This window comes from Ursus arctos, unplaced genomic scaffold, assembly GCF_023065955.2.
Source record: "Ursus arctos isolate Adak ecotype North America unplaced genomic scaffold, UrsArc2.0 scaffold_11, whole genome shotgun sequence".
Lineage (NCBI taxonomy): Eukaryota > Metazoa > Chordata > Mammalia > Carnivora > Ursidae > Ursus > Ursus arctos.
This window is the reverse complement of record NW_026622775.1, coordinates 59,511,299-59,527,198: the sequence shown is the minus strand read 5'-3', so window position 1 is coordinate 59,527,198 and position 15,900 is coordinate 59,511,299. Positions and strand designations below refer to the sequence as shown.

Below are 15,900 nucleotides of genomic sequence, written 5' to 3'. Positions count from 1 at the left end.
ATCCCTTCAAATATTCTCCTGTTAACATCCATTGCCTTTGCCCTTGTCGATCTCTCTTCCGATGCATAAGGACTGAAAACCCATGGTTCAATCTAACCATTAGTCTACTCTACTACATCTGTGATCTGTGAAGGAAATCACACAGCCATAAAATCTGGCACCGGGAAGATTTATGGTTTCCAATGCTGATCGAGCCTTTGGAGCCAATCAGCAGCCCTTTACATATTCCTCATCTGCCCCTTTTCCCCTTATCACAAACAACTTTACTATTTACATTTACTATTTTCAAACTCCTTTTTCGAACTGTCATTCTCATTTGCAGCAGATCATCTTGTCCTCTTCTTGACACAGAAAACACAACTCATTTAGGCAGAACTTTCTCAAAGCCTATTTTCCTGTGTAAATACATCTACATACCTACGTCCCTTCTATCACAGAGAATGAGATGCCCACTTCCTGCCCAAAGCTCGTCCTGCAATCCACATCTTTCACCCACTCAGGTCCCTGCTCTGCCAATCAGCTCTGCTTCTGCCTTCAGCCTCTTCCCCTTTTGGGGTTTTACCCTCTGCATATGATATATTCAAACCCCTCCCATGTGAAAAAGCAAGCCCTTTCTCAACCCTGTGTCTTTCTTAAGCAATCTCTCTAGCTTCCCCGGACCCTCATGACCAAGTTGGTTGAGAGTGGCCTCCCACTTACTTCTTCACTCACTGTAATTCGGTTTCTTTCTCCAATCTACAAAAACTGTTCGTGATGAGACCAAATTGTTGTTCATGCTGTTCCCTAATTTCTATAGCCAGTGGATAATTAGTTACTCTATCTTTCTTGATTGTTCTACAGCATTCAAAACTATGGAGAACTTTTTCAAACTCTTTTCTCTCCTGGCTTTTATAACATCATATCTCTTTGTTTTTCTTCTACCTACATAAATACTTTTGGAGAGTCATGTCTTATATCTCCCCCTCCTTAAATATGTGAGTACCCTCAAAGGCTCTACTGCAGGCCTCATCAACTCTACATGCTAACTCAGTGTTAGTGACCCTCTCAGGGGTTCAACTTTCACCTATACGATAACATCTCCTGACTTAACATCTCTAGCCCTGATCTCGCTGTGGATCCAAGACCACGAATGCATCTGACTAAAGGACAATTCCATATGGATATCCCGTGAGCACCTAAATTCAGCACATTAAAAATTGAACTTGAATCCATAGGACACTGTTTAGAGAAGTAATGTGCAATTACAAAACCAGAATCAAGTTGGCCCTTGAACAGAGCAGAAATTAGGGGCGTGACCCCACACACACAAAATTAAAAATAGAGCTACCCTACAACCCAGCAATTGCACTACTAGGTATTTACCCAAAGGATACAAACATAATGATTCAAAGGGGCACCTGAACCCCAATGTTTATAGCAGCAATGTCCACAATAGCCAAAATATGGAAAGAGTCCAGATGTCCATCAACAGAAAACTGGATAAAGAAAATGTGGTACATATATACAATGGAATATTACACAGCCATCAAAAAGATGAAATCTTACCATTTACAATGACCTGTATGGAACTAGAGGGTATTATGCTAAGCGAAATAAGCCAATCAGAGAAAGATAATTATCATATGATTTCACTTACATGTGAAATTTAAGAAACAAAACAGAGGATCATAGGGAAAGGGAGGGAAAAATAAAATAAGACAAAATCAGAAAGGGAGACAAACCATAAGAGACTCTTAACTATAAGAAACAAACTGAGGGTTGCTAGAGGGGTGGGGGTGGAGGGTGGGATAACTGGGTGATGGGCATTAAGGAGGACATTTGATATAATGAGCATTGGATGTTATATGCAACTGATGAATTACTAAACTTTACCCCTGAAACTAATAATAAAAATAAATAAAGGTGAGATGCAAAATTAAAAATAAAAATCCACATATAATTTTGGACTTCCCTGAAATTAAACTACTAATTTTCTTAGTAGTCTTACCAGAAGTCTTAACAATAACATAGTCAATTAACACATATTTTGTGTGTGTATTATATACTGTGTTCTTAAAGTAAGCCAGAGAAAAGAAAATGTTATCTTAAAAATCATAAGGAAAATACATTTACAGTGCCTTACTCTATCAAAAAAAATCCATGCAAAAATAGAGCCACACAGTTCAAACCATGTTGTTCAACCGTATTATAATCTTTTGTCTTAACTTTAGAGGAAGCTTTTAGGAACTAATATCCCTTTCAGTAAAGAATCAGGCATCTAAAGCTGAGTGAATCCTGTAATTTATTTTTCTATATATATATTTTTTCCCATAGAAATATGTCCAGAATTAAGTGTATCAAAAGTTAATAATGAATACTTCTGAGCTCTGAGATTTGGGGTGACATTTAACTTCCATTCCTTTCCTTCTTGTACTGCTCTAAGTTTTATAATGAGTTTGGACAATTTTTCAATAAAATTTTTTAAACTAATCTCCTTCTGTATTTCCTATTCACAAAATGGAGCCAAACAGTACCATCTTCTAATTTGGAAGTAGTCCTTGATTTATCCCTGCACCCACCCCCTCTTCAGTATGTCTTAAATTCATTTGCTTCCTTTTCGTTCCCACAGCCGTGTCCTAAGAAGGACTTCAGTCTCTCCCACCTTAGCTCTTGCAATGGCTTTTGCCTCCCGTCTCAAGCCCCTCCATTCCATTCTCCATGCTATTGTCAGAAGTTTCTCTCTAGAACCCAAATCCTGGCATGCCGTATGCTGTTTAAAATCAGTAGCTTTCAATAGCCTTCAGAATAAAATCTGAACTACTTGGAATGTCCTAAATGATCTACATGATCTGACCCATGTATTTTTAAAATGGTGACCTTAGACCTTGGGATCAGAACAAGGTTCAAATGCAAATTCTCTATTTGCTCTCTGTGGACTCAGACAAGTTAATTAACCACTTTGGGGCTGTTTCTTCGCCGGCAAGCCAGAGCAAATGATACTTTGCAGAACTGTTGTGTTAGAGATAACTGCAGTTAAGTAGTGGACATACTTGAGGTGTTCAGTAAATGTAACTACTACTATTTTTGCTACTACTGCTTTTATTATTTCCACGCAGCCCCATCCTTGAGGAAGGATAGTGTCTCCTTTATGTTTATATCTCCATCACCTGTGCCTAACACATTAAAGGGACTCAAAAAATATTTGCTAAAAAAAATAGTATAGATAATATTTTAGACTCCTCTTGGTCAGCACCGGGCTTTTGTAGACTGGCTGTGGGTCTTTAAAATTCATCAGTTAAGACATCTGATCCTTTCCATCTGAATCCAATCATAAAGTAAGTCTTACGTCTGCATGCAGTCAGAGATTACAGAGAATTCTTCTAGCATGCTCCCTCAGTTGCTTACTTAGAAATATCAATGCCACATTGCCAGTCTCAATTTGAAAAATTCACGCAGTTCTAATTCCGAGTCACCCCAGATAGATCTAAAAATATTTCTGTATATACTTGGTTATATAACATGGATCCCCTCATTCGGCAAATGTCAACGTTTGTTTTCTTGGGTTACTAAAATGAAATATAAAAGGCCGGATTCTAAAGTCAGACTTATCAACCCATTTGTATTTTGACCTGCATACCTTAAGTTAAAAACCTTCAACAAATACCAAAGTGCTTCAAAGTGCAAACCAATTACAAACTTAGGCGGTCATTAAAGTAAATGAAATGCATTATTTTGACTAAAGAAAAAAAGCATTGTCTCTGTAAATTTTTATGGAGTACTCCAAAGGCAGGGTTTTCTCATCATCCTCTGAATAAACAAAATCGTAAATTCTACAGACCAGGAGTAAAATAAAAACAAAATTAAAAATTGACCACACACACCTGCCTGCTTAGCTGTAACAGATGTGATTAATGTCACAATTTAGTACCTAGGCAATAATGAGGTACCCGAAGAGGACTTGGTAAAGGTAAGTAATCCTAAATTTGCGGCCTTTTGACCTTTAAGTTAATATTGTGCTAAATAATAAATACTTTCCTAAATAATAATTAAAATATCTTATATAGGCATGTTTTTTCCCTACTTTAATAGTATAAGTTCCATATTCTCTAGGACTAGTTGAATAATGAGCTAGAAACATCCATGGGATATACCACATAACCATAAATACAACTTCTAGAATTATTAAAATGATGTCATCAGAAATCACAACCCCTTCACATTATATCTTGAAATTGCTGACTGGTCTCCCTTAGGCTCTACTAAACCACATTAAAACTCAATGGCACGGGCACCTGGGTGGCTCAGCTGGTTAAGCATCTGACTCTTGACCTCAGCTCAGGTCTTAATCTCAGGGTTGTGAGTTCAAGCTCCGTGTTGAGCTCTCTGCAGGCGTGGAGTCTACTTAACAAAACAAAACAAACAAACAAAAAAACTCAATGGCAAGCTAAGATTTGCATCCCCTCGTAAGGGATGGTGAACTTCTAAATGTACCACCTTTGATTCTACTGGACATGGTGCTATGAGCGAATTTTGTGTCTCCCCAAAATTCATAGGTCGAAATCCTAACCCCCACAGATAACGTTATTAGGCGGTGCAGCCTTAAGGAGATGCTTAACTCAGAGGCTAAAACCCTCATGAATGGGACTATAAAAGAGGCTCCCTAGCCCTTCTACCATGTGAGGACACAGAGATAAAACTGCCAGCTGTGAGCCAGGAAAAGAGCCCTCACCAGAATACAGCCATGCTGGCACCTTGACCTTGGATCTTACAGCCTCCAGAATCTTGAGAAATGCATTTCTGTCGTTTATAAGCTACACAGTCTACAGAATTTTGCTCTAGAAGCCTAAATAGACTGAGACACTCAGAGTAGTGGAAAAATCTACTTGGGTAATTTGAGTTCATTGTATTAGCAAAGAGTTGGAAATTACACATAGGATACATGAGAATCTGAATGGGTAAAACATAAAGAGTATGAATAAAAATATTACATTTGCTATGACCAATTCCATTATATAATGAAATCTATTGCTAGCAACTTTACATCAGAAAGCTGGAAGGAATCACTCACTCAGGAAAATCTACTTAAATCAATAGTAAACCATATAACAGCAGTACTTTTATTTTTGTATAGAGATTTTCTTTCAGATGATCCAAATAAGTTCGCAAACATTCAGCCTGGATTGGTCATTCGGAAGGGAGGAAATTACCTAGTTGTTTGAGGTAAGAGGATGACCCCCAAAATGACACTCAATACAGTGAAATGTAGTCAAAGCAAAAATCTGCTAAGTGAGCGTCCCCAAAAGCAACATGTCCAACTCATAATGCTGACACCTCAACAGGGCAACAGCAAATACCTCTATTATTTTCAGCTTAATGTAATAAAGGCGCCTGGTGATAAGTTGCCTGCTCAAGTTTATAGAGTCAATATAAAGAGGAATAAAGCCCGGAAAGTATATAGTATTATATGCAATACTTTCTTGACCACATTTTATCATAGAAATCATTCCTTTTTATAATGTGCCATAGTCTTGTTTCGATAAATTAGAAAGAACTAATCTAGATACCACTAAAGCTTGGTTCATTTACATTTGGTTGATATGGAATGAATTAGTGAACAATGGAGACAGATTCTGGAGCAGAGCAAAGAACTCACAAAGCGTGCAAGAAGTGATGAAGTGTGAGGTGGGGTGACCAGCGCAGACTAACAGGCGATGATACATGATGAAGTGCAGCTGAAAATCCCAAGGAAGGATGAAGTGAGATGGGCCGTGATCTTGGGGTGGTGGACATCCATCTGTAATGCAAAAATCTGAGAGATTATACAAATGACCAGAAAGAAACTTGAAAACTGGGCTGAATGTTGGTAAATGGATATTCTTTAGAATATTAAGAGCAACACTTGGCAACTAAATCCCTAAACACAATATAGATGTCCTGTCTTCAAATTGCCTCCTGTCTTCATGTGACTAGAGTGATACGTTGTCAGGAAGCAGTCCTCAACGACAAGCCTCTGCCATAATTTAACCTCCATATATGGATTATTTTGAAACTCAATGATGTCATAATTCAAAAATGTACTTTAAATATCTTAAAATGCTGTCAGTTTTACCTCAGCATACCGGAAAAAAAAACCAAATTAAAAAGTGCCCCTCCTTGTCCTAAGAGTTTTTGGTATATTTGGAAGATTAACTCTTTTTAATTTTTTTTAAAGTTTACTTATTTATTTTAGTAATTTCTACACCCAACATGGGGCTCAAACTCACGACCCTGAGATCAAGAGTCACATGCTCTTCAGGTCTACTGGGACCAAAAATATCTGAGGTAGTTTGGCATGGAGGACGATGTGAAAGGCTAAGATGAGAATAAGGAAGACCAGAGATCGACCAGGAATTATACCTTTAGGGCATACTTACACACTTCAAAATGGAATAGATGCATTCAGACAGTTTAGGACTTGACTTTGAACCTACACTGAATTAAGATAGCCAGTTTGGTTCAGAAGTTGATCAAAATGATTCAGGAAAGAAAAAGACAGTTACAAACAGTCCCCTGGTATTTGCAAAGGACATATCTGATGAAGGGTTAGTATCCAAAATATATAAAGAACTTATCAAACTCAACACCCAAAACCCAAAATATCCAGTCACAAAATGGGCAGAAGACATGCTCTTCAGGTAGGAGTCCCAGATTAGCTCTTTATCTTTGATTTCATATTCATAGGGATCGGGAGTTAATATAACAATAATTATCCATTGAAACATGCATTTTTTAAAAACTGGCATTGAAGTAGTAGTAGAACCTTCTACCAAAAGTACAAACTTTTGGTTAATATATAAATTTGCTTCTATTTCGGTCTGTCTGAAATAATTTTTCATCTTATCAACTCTGTCTCAAACATTCTCGATGCTTTTACCGCTACCACTCTCTGCTGCTATAAAAAGAATCCTAGCGTCTCTCCTTTGCATATATACATCCACTTTGTACCTCTTTCTTCATGAAAATTTTACCCTAAAAAGGCTTCTGGTCACCCCTACTCCTTCTCCACTTACACCGCAAGTAGCGAAAGTGTTGTACCTCTCAAAAACAGGAGCCAGTAGGAGGAATGCTACTAAATCATATCCATGCTTCCTGCTAATGAAAGAAAGATATATAGAGGGTTATCAGGGGGAAAAACTAACTACTTTTAAGAATTTTAATAAAAGTAATTGTTATTTGGAATAACTAGGAATCATAGTAGGAATGACTGGGAATATTGGTCCCAGCACCATAAAACATAGGTGCTTTGGAAGAAAAGTGAACAGATAGGTCGGAGTACAGGGGGGCAGTAAGGAAATCTGTTGTAGATTAGATGCAGAGTGAAATTTATCCAGGATTTGGATTTCAAAAAGACCATGTCATTTTAATTCATCCCAATTCTGCACTTCGTAATGGAAAAGAGAAAGTGAGCTGTCAATAGAAATAGTCTTTGTTTGATATATTTATGGGCTGGTACAGGGGAGGAGGTGAAGGATACACAATGTCCCCTCTGAACTATTTTCTTGTGTCATGTGTCATACTGTACGGGTCACAACAATCACTATGACCTGGGTGGAGACAGCATACCACTTCTCAGAATGCTACTTGATGGCCCTTAGTTACGATTATCTTCCCTTTGGCTGAAGACAAAAGAGGAGAAGAGAAAATCCTTGCCATACTCAAAGGACAGATGGCAAGCTCTGCCTAAACTCAAGAGAAGAAAGCAAGGACTTAACATTTATAACCTAAGCCAGTGGCCTTCATTGCAAAAGGCTGGTTTTGAATTTAAGTATATGCAATTTCTTGAGAATCTAGCAAGCAAGTGATTTATTTGGGAGGAAATCCTGAGAAGCACCAGGAAAAGAAGTAGGGAATTGAAATAGAGAAAGGAAGGAGGCCAATAAATATTCGACCAGGCTACAGCTGTTAGCACCTGGAGCTCCAATCCCACGGAAGAACCCAGGGAGACAACGCAGAATATGCCTCAGAGATTTCCCTAGCTACGGATATTTACCCTCCAATTCTATCAGACATTGCCCAAGAGCTACTCCCAAGGGACGTTAATGCCTCAGCACTCCCAGCACGCCGTCCTTATAGGCCAAACGCACTCCAGTGGTCAGAGACGATCTACAGAATCTCACACGCCTGCTGCACAAAGCAGCAGAGTGGACGGGCAGGGGAACGGTGGCTACTGAACAGATACGGACGAGGCATCAACAGCATTTGCTGTACCTTAGTCCCATCAGACTGGACTCCAAAATACCGATATATTTATCATCTGAACAAAAAAAAAAAAAAATGAGGGAAGGGAGAGAAACTCTCCTTGTACGGAAGAGAATACTGCATGTACGAGAGGGCCAGAGCAACATCATTGGAAAAGGAAACTTCCTGGGGCGCCCGGGTGGCTCAGTCGGTTAAGCCACCGACTCTTGATTTAGACTCAAGTCATGATCTCAGGGTCGTGGGACCAAATCCTGCATCAGCTCCGGGCTCAGTGGAGTCAGCTTGAGATTCTCTCTCTTCCTTTCCCTCTGCCTCACCCCCACTCCCCCACCGCTCCACCCCCACCCCGCCGGCTCCTGCATGTGCACATGCACACATGCTCTCTCTCTCTCAAAGAAAAAAAACAACTTCCTTTAAATTTCTTGGGCTTTTTAGAAATTAATATGAGGTTAGAGCAAGGGCTGGCATGCGAGGCCCTGAAGCCAGATCCAACCTGCCAATGGTTTTTGCACAGCCCCAAAGCTAAAAGTGGTGTTTACATTCTTAAATGGTTGGGAAAAGGCAAGAAGACTATTTCATGACACGTGAAATTTATATGATATTCAAGTTTCATCGTCCATAAACATTTATTAGAACACAGCCACAGTCATCACTGACGTAGTATCAATGGCTATGCTGTCAACGGCAGGACTGAGTAGTTGAGACCGGGATCACATGGGCTTCGAGGCTTAAAAGTTTTCCGCGCTGGCGCTTCTCGGAAAGTTTGCCGACTGTAATTTAGAACCAGACTCGCTCTCAGGGAATCTTCAGGATAACAGTGATCCCCTGGGTTGGAAAGATGGATCTCTTCCTTTTTTTAAGGAGAATTGAAACTTTTTATTAGGCTCCACTGGGCAGTCTCTGAGCTTCTTGGATAAGGATGACTGCTCATTTTTTCTACCCCTGAATTGATCCAAGCTGAACAAATAGACAGTCTCCTCTTATTGCCAATATAAAACTTGTAGTTTCTCTGCTGAAATGCACGTACTAAGGAATGAGATGCTTACAAATAGTGATGAGAATGGAATGAACTTTAAGATTCAGAATCTCTGTTTTCTCCAATTTGCAACGTAACATTCTGCAAACACCTGCGCCGTTTTGAGTTTTTTCCAGACATAAATTCACACTGGAAACTAATGTCTGAACCCCTGAAAAGGAGCTAATTTTGTGACAGGAGATGAAAAGATACCACACCAAGGGGTTAGTTACCAAGGGGTAACTAAAAAAAAGAGATGGGGCGCCTGGGTGGCTCAGCTGTTAAGCGTCTGCCTTCAGCTCAGGTCATGATCCCAGGGTCCGGGGATCGAGCCCCGCATCGGGCTCCCTGCTCAGCGGGAAGCCTGCTTCTCCCTCTCACGCTCCCCTTGCTTGTGTTCCCTCTCTCGCTGTCTCTATCAAATAAATAAAAAATTTAAAAAATTTAAAAAAAAAAGAGAGAGAGAGGGTGGTGGCAGCAGGTGAGAGAGAGATTAATTAATATTATTTAATCATCAGGCATCAAGCTAATAAATTACTGAAGGAATAAAGATTGATGTAATCGATTGGCCATAGAGCAAAAGAATTAAAACTGGTAACTTTCATCAGATCCCAAGGGAATCCAGGATGCCAAGTTTAATCTGGCACCTGACCACAGTGTTGCTTGCTCAGTCATAGAAGCGGGGACTAGATATGTAAACCAGGTCTTTCCCAGGGAGCGTTGCAGTGATCTATGGGTGTGCTATACACCAGCACCGTGGCCCTCAGGATGCCAGAGTCCATTCTCAAGGCCTTGTTTACAGGAGAACATCAGTATCCCCTGGGCACACACGTCAATGCGAAGAGAACTTTAAATAGCACGAGAGAAAAGTGTTCTTGGTAGTCACACAGCCTATGATAAACTTTGAAGTACAAATGAGAAGTGGAAGTGAATGTTAAACGTATGCCTTGTCCTAAAACTTCATGAAAAATGAAATGTACAAGAAAAGTTGGATCCCTGCCATGACACCCATTACAGTGTAGACGAAGGCTCTGACCTTTTGTGTTATACTTACTGTGTTTTTGACACATTTAGTCAATTAAAACGGGTGAAGTGTAATTTGTTTTTCTTAAGTTTAATACAGCATGTCAATAGAAGTTAACCAAAATTTATAGTTGGAACACTAAAGCTGCCACATGCACTTAAACAAACGAACACAATTTATCATGGTTGAAATAAAGAGAACATCACGGGCATTTGACTTTATACTTCACGTAAGCGTGTTGCCAAATATAGGAAAGCAAGCGCCTTCTCACACTTCCAATGGAAAAGACATTTTAGTTCACATTAAATATTGGTGTGAAAAATCTGGCAGGTATCCAGTCCTAAGGAGTGTTAACGTTGGCACTTCCACTGTGTACTTTTACTATAAATTGTTGTAGCGTTTATTTGACATGGAATACCCCAAGGATTGATGAGCAAAGAAAGGAAGATTTTTTTTATTGTGCCATATTACCTTTTTCAGACATCTATACTAAGTCTTTACATCTTCAAAGTCTAAACAAGTAGCCACCTGTATTCAATCGGTGCAAGATATTTTTCATGAAACTATAGCTTGCCTTTTTATAAACCTATAAAAGCACACATTTTCCATTTTATTAGTCAGCAAAGCAGTGGTGGATTTAATAATAAAACTTATAAATGCAGTGTCTTTATAGACAGTTTAACTTTTTTTGCTTGTTTAAAATGCCGCAAGAACAACCAAATTTATTTCACAGTTTCTCTCTCGATCCCCATAGAAACAAGTAGCTACAATTTTGTATATCTTTACATTAAAAAAATTTCACCTAGCACTCAGACCATTTATATAGCAGCCTACAGACTCCTAAAGGTTTAAGAGAAACATAAACCGCTAGAGGAAAATTATCTCTTACAATCAAATGCGTGTATTTGATTTTGACACCCATAGTATGTACACCGATTACATAGAGCCACAGCAGACACGCACTTTGAATGTCCAAGAGCAATGTAAAATAAGTTTGTGTCTCCTTTTTCATTAAATAAATACAGCTATACAATATACACAATAAATAAATAAATATATGCATACACTCTCAATGATTACAAAATGAAAACTTAAGGTAGAAGTAGGTAACACATTGATATTGGTAAGATTTAAAACAGCGGAACACCAATGCTGATGGAGACATTGGGAAGTATACTGGAGAAAGGATGAATTGTTATGGCCTTTTGGAAAAGCAGTCTGGTAATATCTGCTAAAATAGAAGATATAGACCCCCTTCAAATCAACATCTCTGTTACCGGTCATCTAAACCATAGAAATAAAATACTAGTAGATAAGGATAGTTAGTGCAGTTTTTTAGGGCAGGAACAAAAATGGGGGGGGGGTTGGATGTCTTACTAATGGGTAAAAATTTTTAATAAGTTGTGGTACAACCATACCATGAGATACCACACAGCAATTACAAGAGATTTTACCAATCTATAATCAAGGATTAAAAACATTTCCACAATATGTGATCAAGTGAGAAAGGTAAGAGGCAGAGAAATATATATATATTACCCCACTCTTCTAAACCAAACAATGCCAAAAATATTTGAATATATATACAACTACAAATGTGTATGAATATATGTAAATATGCAAATGCATATAATCATTTGACCATAAATTAAAGTAAGCCAAGGTACACAACAAACTGGTAACACTGATACCCAGGATTATTCAGTTGGTGGAAGAAGAGGCAATGAACAAAAAAGAAAATTGCATTTTTTAAAAGCTTATAAAGTAAAAGCAGAATTATTAGATGACCATCTTTGGAAATCTTTGGGAAAAGGAGTGTCCGTGTATGTTTCTAAAAATGGTACATGAAAGAGTAGTCATCAAAACATCGATGGTATTTTTCCTCAATGTGCAAGAATTTTGGATGATATTTCTCTTTCATTGGCTGATTTTTTTAAACAGTGATTACTATTATATATAAAATATATGATGAAAGGGCTATTTTCATTAGAGGGAAAAAACCTAAAAGCTATATAAAGAACACCTAGTTTAAATATCTCTCAGTATGAATACTTACTATGGGGGACATGTTTAAGCCTTGAAATTAAAAAAGAAAAACCCCTCACATTTTAAAGGGAAAAAATGGGGGGAAAAAATCATGAGAAAAAGGAGATGGCATCTGCCACCAATAGGCCTCACTATCCATTCTCCCCTTTTGCAGTTCCTAGATTCTCTTTGTGTTTCATCTAGACAAACTGGCACTGAGAATAAACCCTGTATTTTGCATTCTCCCTTACAGGTAGGAATGCAGGAATGTGCCTGAGTTCTGCCAGGTGAACATAAGCAGAAGTGACGTGTGCAATCCTCAGGCAGAACCTAGAAGGAGTAGTGTAAGCCATGTGCAGCCATACAGACCAGAGCAAGACCAAGGGACTATTACAGAGCAAGAAAAGAAACAAAGTTATCATATCATAACCTGGACTGCTTATGCTTGAAGTATTGTAAGAGAGACAAACGCACTTTTATTTTTTCAAAGTCATCTTATTTGTTATACTGTTAACATAATATACAAACTACAGAGTTGCTATCTAGACATGCAGCTACCTTAACAATGCTTAAGATATGAAATACTAATTTTGTGGTCAGTTGGTGATCACCAAGAAAAGAGATACTGCAGGCTGGAAAGTTGGTGATGCTTGATATGCCGTGATGGATTACGTGATTAACTGTTATTTGCTTAGCTGTAGACTATAATATCTTTCAATACAAATCACATGCCGATAGAGCCTATGAGAGAGTTCACCTGGGAAAAAACTCAAAATATTGGTGAGAATTGGTTTTTCCTTGCCAAATTTAGCAAGTCTGGCAGGAGAGACGAGTTCAAAAGAATTATATTTCTGCAAAGACGGATTTAGCGGAAGATGAGACTGGCCCACTCCCCCTGAAAACATCACTGAGAATGGGGCCAGTCTAGTGGCAAAGATCAGATAAAGAAAACAGGGCCTTTTGCTTTCTCATGCAAGACTGCTGTTTCAGATGACTTAAAAGTAGCCAAAACCAAAAACGTAGCTAATTGAATCAGAGAAAAAGAGATCCCCACCTAGAAGTAGCTTCTTGGCTCCTTCTCAAACACTCTGTCAGGTTCAGCTTCCTCACCTCCACTCCAACCTCCACCAGGGTGACCCAGAAGTCCTAGAGGTGTTCACCTCCCGCCCACTCGCACCCGAGACACCTGGAGCCCACATCCACTCCCCAGCCTTCTCCCGCCGGCGGCAGCAGCAGCAGCTCCCGGGGTGGTCTGGACACCAGCGTGAGTATGGTCAGGGGCTACAGCAGGGCTGGGGGATAAGGGGCATCAAAGCCGTCTCAGTGAACCAGAGCCTGCTAAGCCCCCTTAAGAGGGAGGCAGACCCCAACATCCAGGCTGTGCAACACCCAGAAGAAGGACCAGATCAAGACCCTCACCAAGTTTGCCTCCATCAACAAGGTGCGGCACCTGGTGCAGCAGAACAAAATTCCGCAGACCAAGTGGAGCCTCCTCCTGCAGCAGAATCCCGCTCGGAGCAACACGGACAGCACGTTGGAGAGCTCCATCAACCACCTTTGGCGGCAGCAGAACACACCTGGTCAGGAGAAGCGGAAGCTGCAGGTGGAGCTTGGCAACAGCGAGGAGCGGGTGGAGGGCTTCAGAAATAAGTACAAGGAGGAGATCAAAGAGCGTGCAGACATGGAGGATGAATTTGTCCGCATCAAGAAAGATGTGGAGGAAGCTTACATGAACAAGGTAGAGCTGGAGTCCCGCCGGGAAGGGCTGGCGGACGAGATCGGTTTCCTAGGGCAGCTTATGAAGAAGAGATCCGTGAGCTGCAGTCCATGGTGGACAACAGCTGCTCCCTGGACCTGGACGGCATCATCGCTGAGGTCAAGGACGTCACCAAACGCAGCTGGGCTGAGGCCGAGACCGTGTACCAGATCAAGTACAAGGAGCTGCAGGCATTGGCTGGGCAGCCTGGGGATGACCTCGGTAGCAAGAAGATGGAGATTTCCGTGATGAACCAGAAGATCAGCTGACTCCAGGGCCTCAAAGGCCAGAGGGCTTCACTGAAGGTCACCACCGCTGATGCTAAGCAGAGCCAGGAGCTGGCTGTTAAGGACGCCAATGCCAAAGCGGCGGATCAGAGCCAAGCAGGATATGGTGCAGCGGCTGTACGAGGACCAGCAGCTCACGAACATCAAGCTGGCCCTGGACATGGAGATCGCCACCTACCGCAAGCTGCTGGAGGCCGAGGAGAGCCAGCCGGAGTCTGGGCTGTGGAATATGAATATCCATGCAAAAACCACCAGCGGCTACTCACGTGGGCTGAGCTCCGCCTACAGAGTCCTCCTGACCCTGAGCCCGAGCCTCAGCTATGGCCTGAGCTCCTGCCAGTCCAGCTTCGGCTCCAGCAGGGGCTCCAGTTCCTTTAGCTGTGTCAGTTCCTCCAAGGCCTTGGCTGTGAACACGATCAAGACCTGCAGTGGAAAGCTGGTGTCCAAGCCGTCCGATGTCCTGTCCACGTGAATAGCCACTGTGGTCCCTCCCAGCCTCCTCCCTCCTGTTACTACCATAGAGCCTCTGGGGGAAGAAGCTGTGCGGGGGAGCATCAGGAACAAGAGCCCTACCTGAGGCTCAGTCCCAGTCCTCCACCTACCCTTGGAGGCAGTCTGTCACCCTGGGTACCCCTTCTTGCCCACGTCCCCAACTAAAACTGTCTTTTCCCAAATAAAGACTCAGATGGCTCTGCCAAACCCCCAAAAAGAAAAAGAAAGTACAAATACACAAAATAACAAATAACAAAGGAGAAATAAAGTGAGAAAATTTTGAAAAATCCTGAGTCCCTACTGTGTAATCCTATGAAAATAAATGTAAAAATCTAGCTAAAACAGTCAATTTCGTATAAAATACGTTTATCAAATTTGACTTTCTCTGTCCAGATAAGTATTCATTTTCTATTGCTGCCATAAAAAGTTACCACAAACTCAGTGGCTTAAAATACCACATATTTATTATTTTATAGTTCTTAGGTCAGAAATTCAATATGGGTCTCACTAAAATCAAGGTATCAGCAGGCTGTTTCCTTTCATAGAGGTTCTAGAAGAGAATTTGTTGCTGGCTCATTCTATGTTGGTAGAATTTGTTTCCTCGTCGGTGTATGACCAAGGTCCCTATTTTCTTACTGGCTGTCGGTTGAGAGCTTTTTCCCTGCTTCCAGAAGCCACCCATATTCCTGGGCTCATGGTCCCTTACTCCACCTTCAAAGCCAGCAACGGTGATGCAGGTTTAAGTTTCTCTCACATTGAGTCTCTCTGACCCGTGAGAAAAAGTTATTCACTTTTAAATTCTCAAAAGATTAAGCAGTTCAGGATAATCTCCCCATCTAGAGGTCCCTACCCTTGATCGCACCTGCAGAGTCCTTTCTCCCATGCAACACAACATAATCACAGGTTCTGGGGATTAGGGCATGGATATTTGGGGGGCCATTGTTCTCCTATTACAGATCCAAATACAGATTTCTTATATATATAAAAAAAAAAAACTTGGATTAAATTTCAAAGAAGTGGAGAATTTGCCCTCAAACATTACCATGTGCACATAGTTTCACAGGGGAGTTCAGCCAAACTTTTA

General features: G+C 40.5%; 1 pseudogene; it reads left to right on the top strand.

Annotated features, from left to right (window-relative positions):
• Positions 1 to 5,690: 5,690 nt before the first annotated feature.
• Positions 5,691 to 14,796, top strand: LOC113270023 (keratin, type II cytoskeletal 8-like; annotated as a pseudogene).
• Positions 14,797 to 15,900: the final 1,104 nt, after the last annotated feature.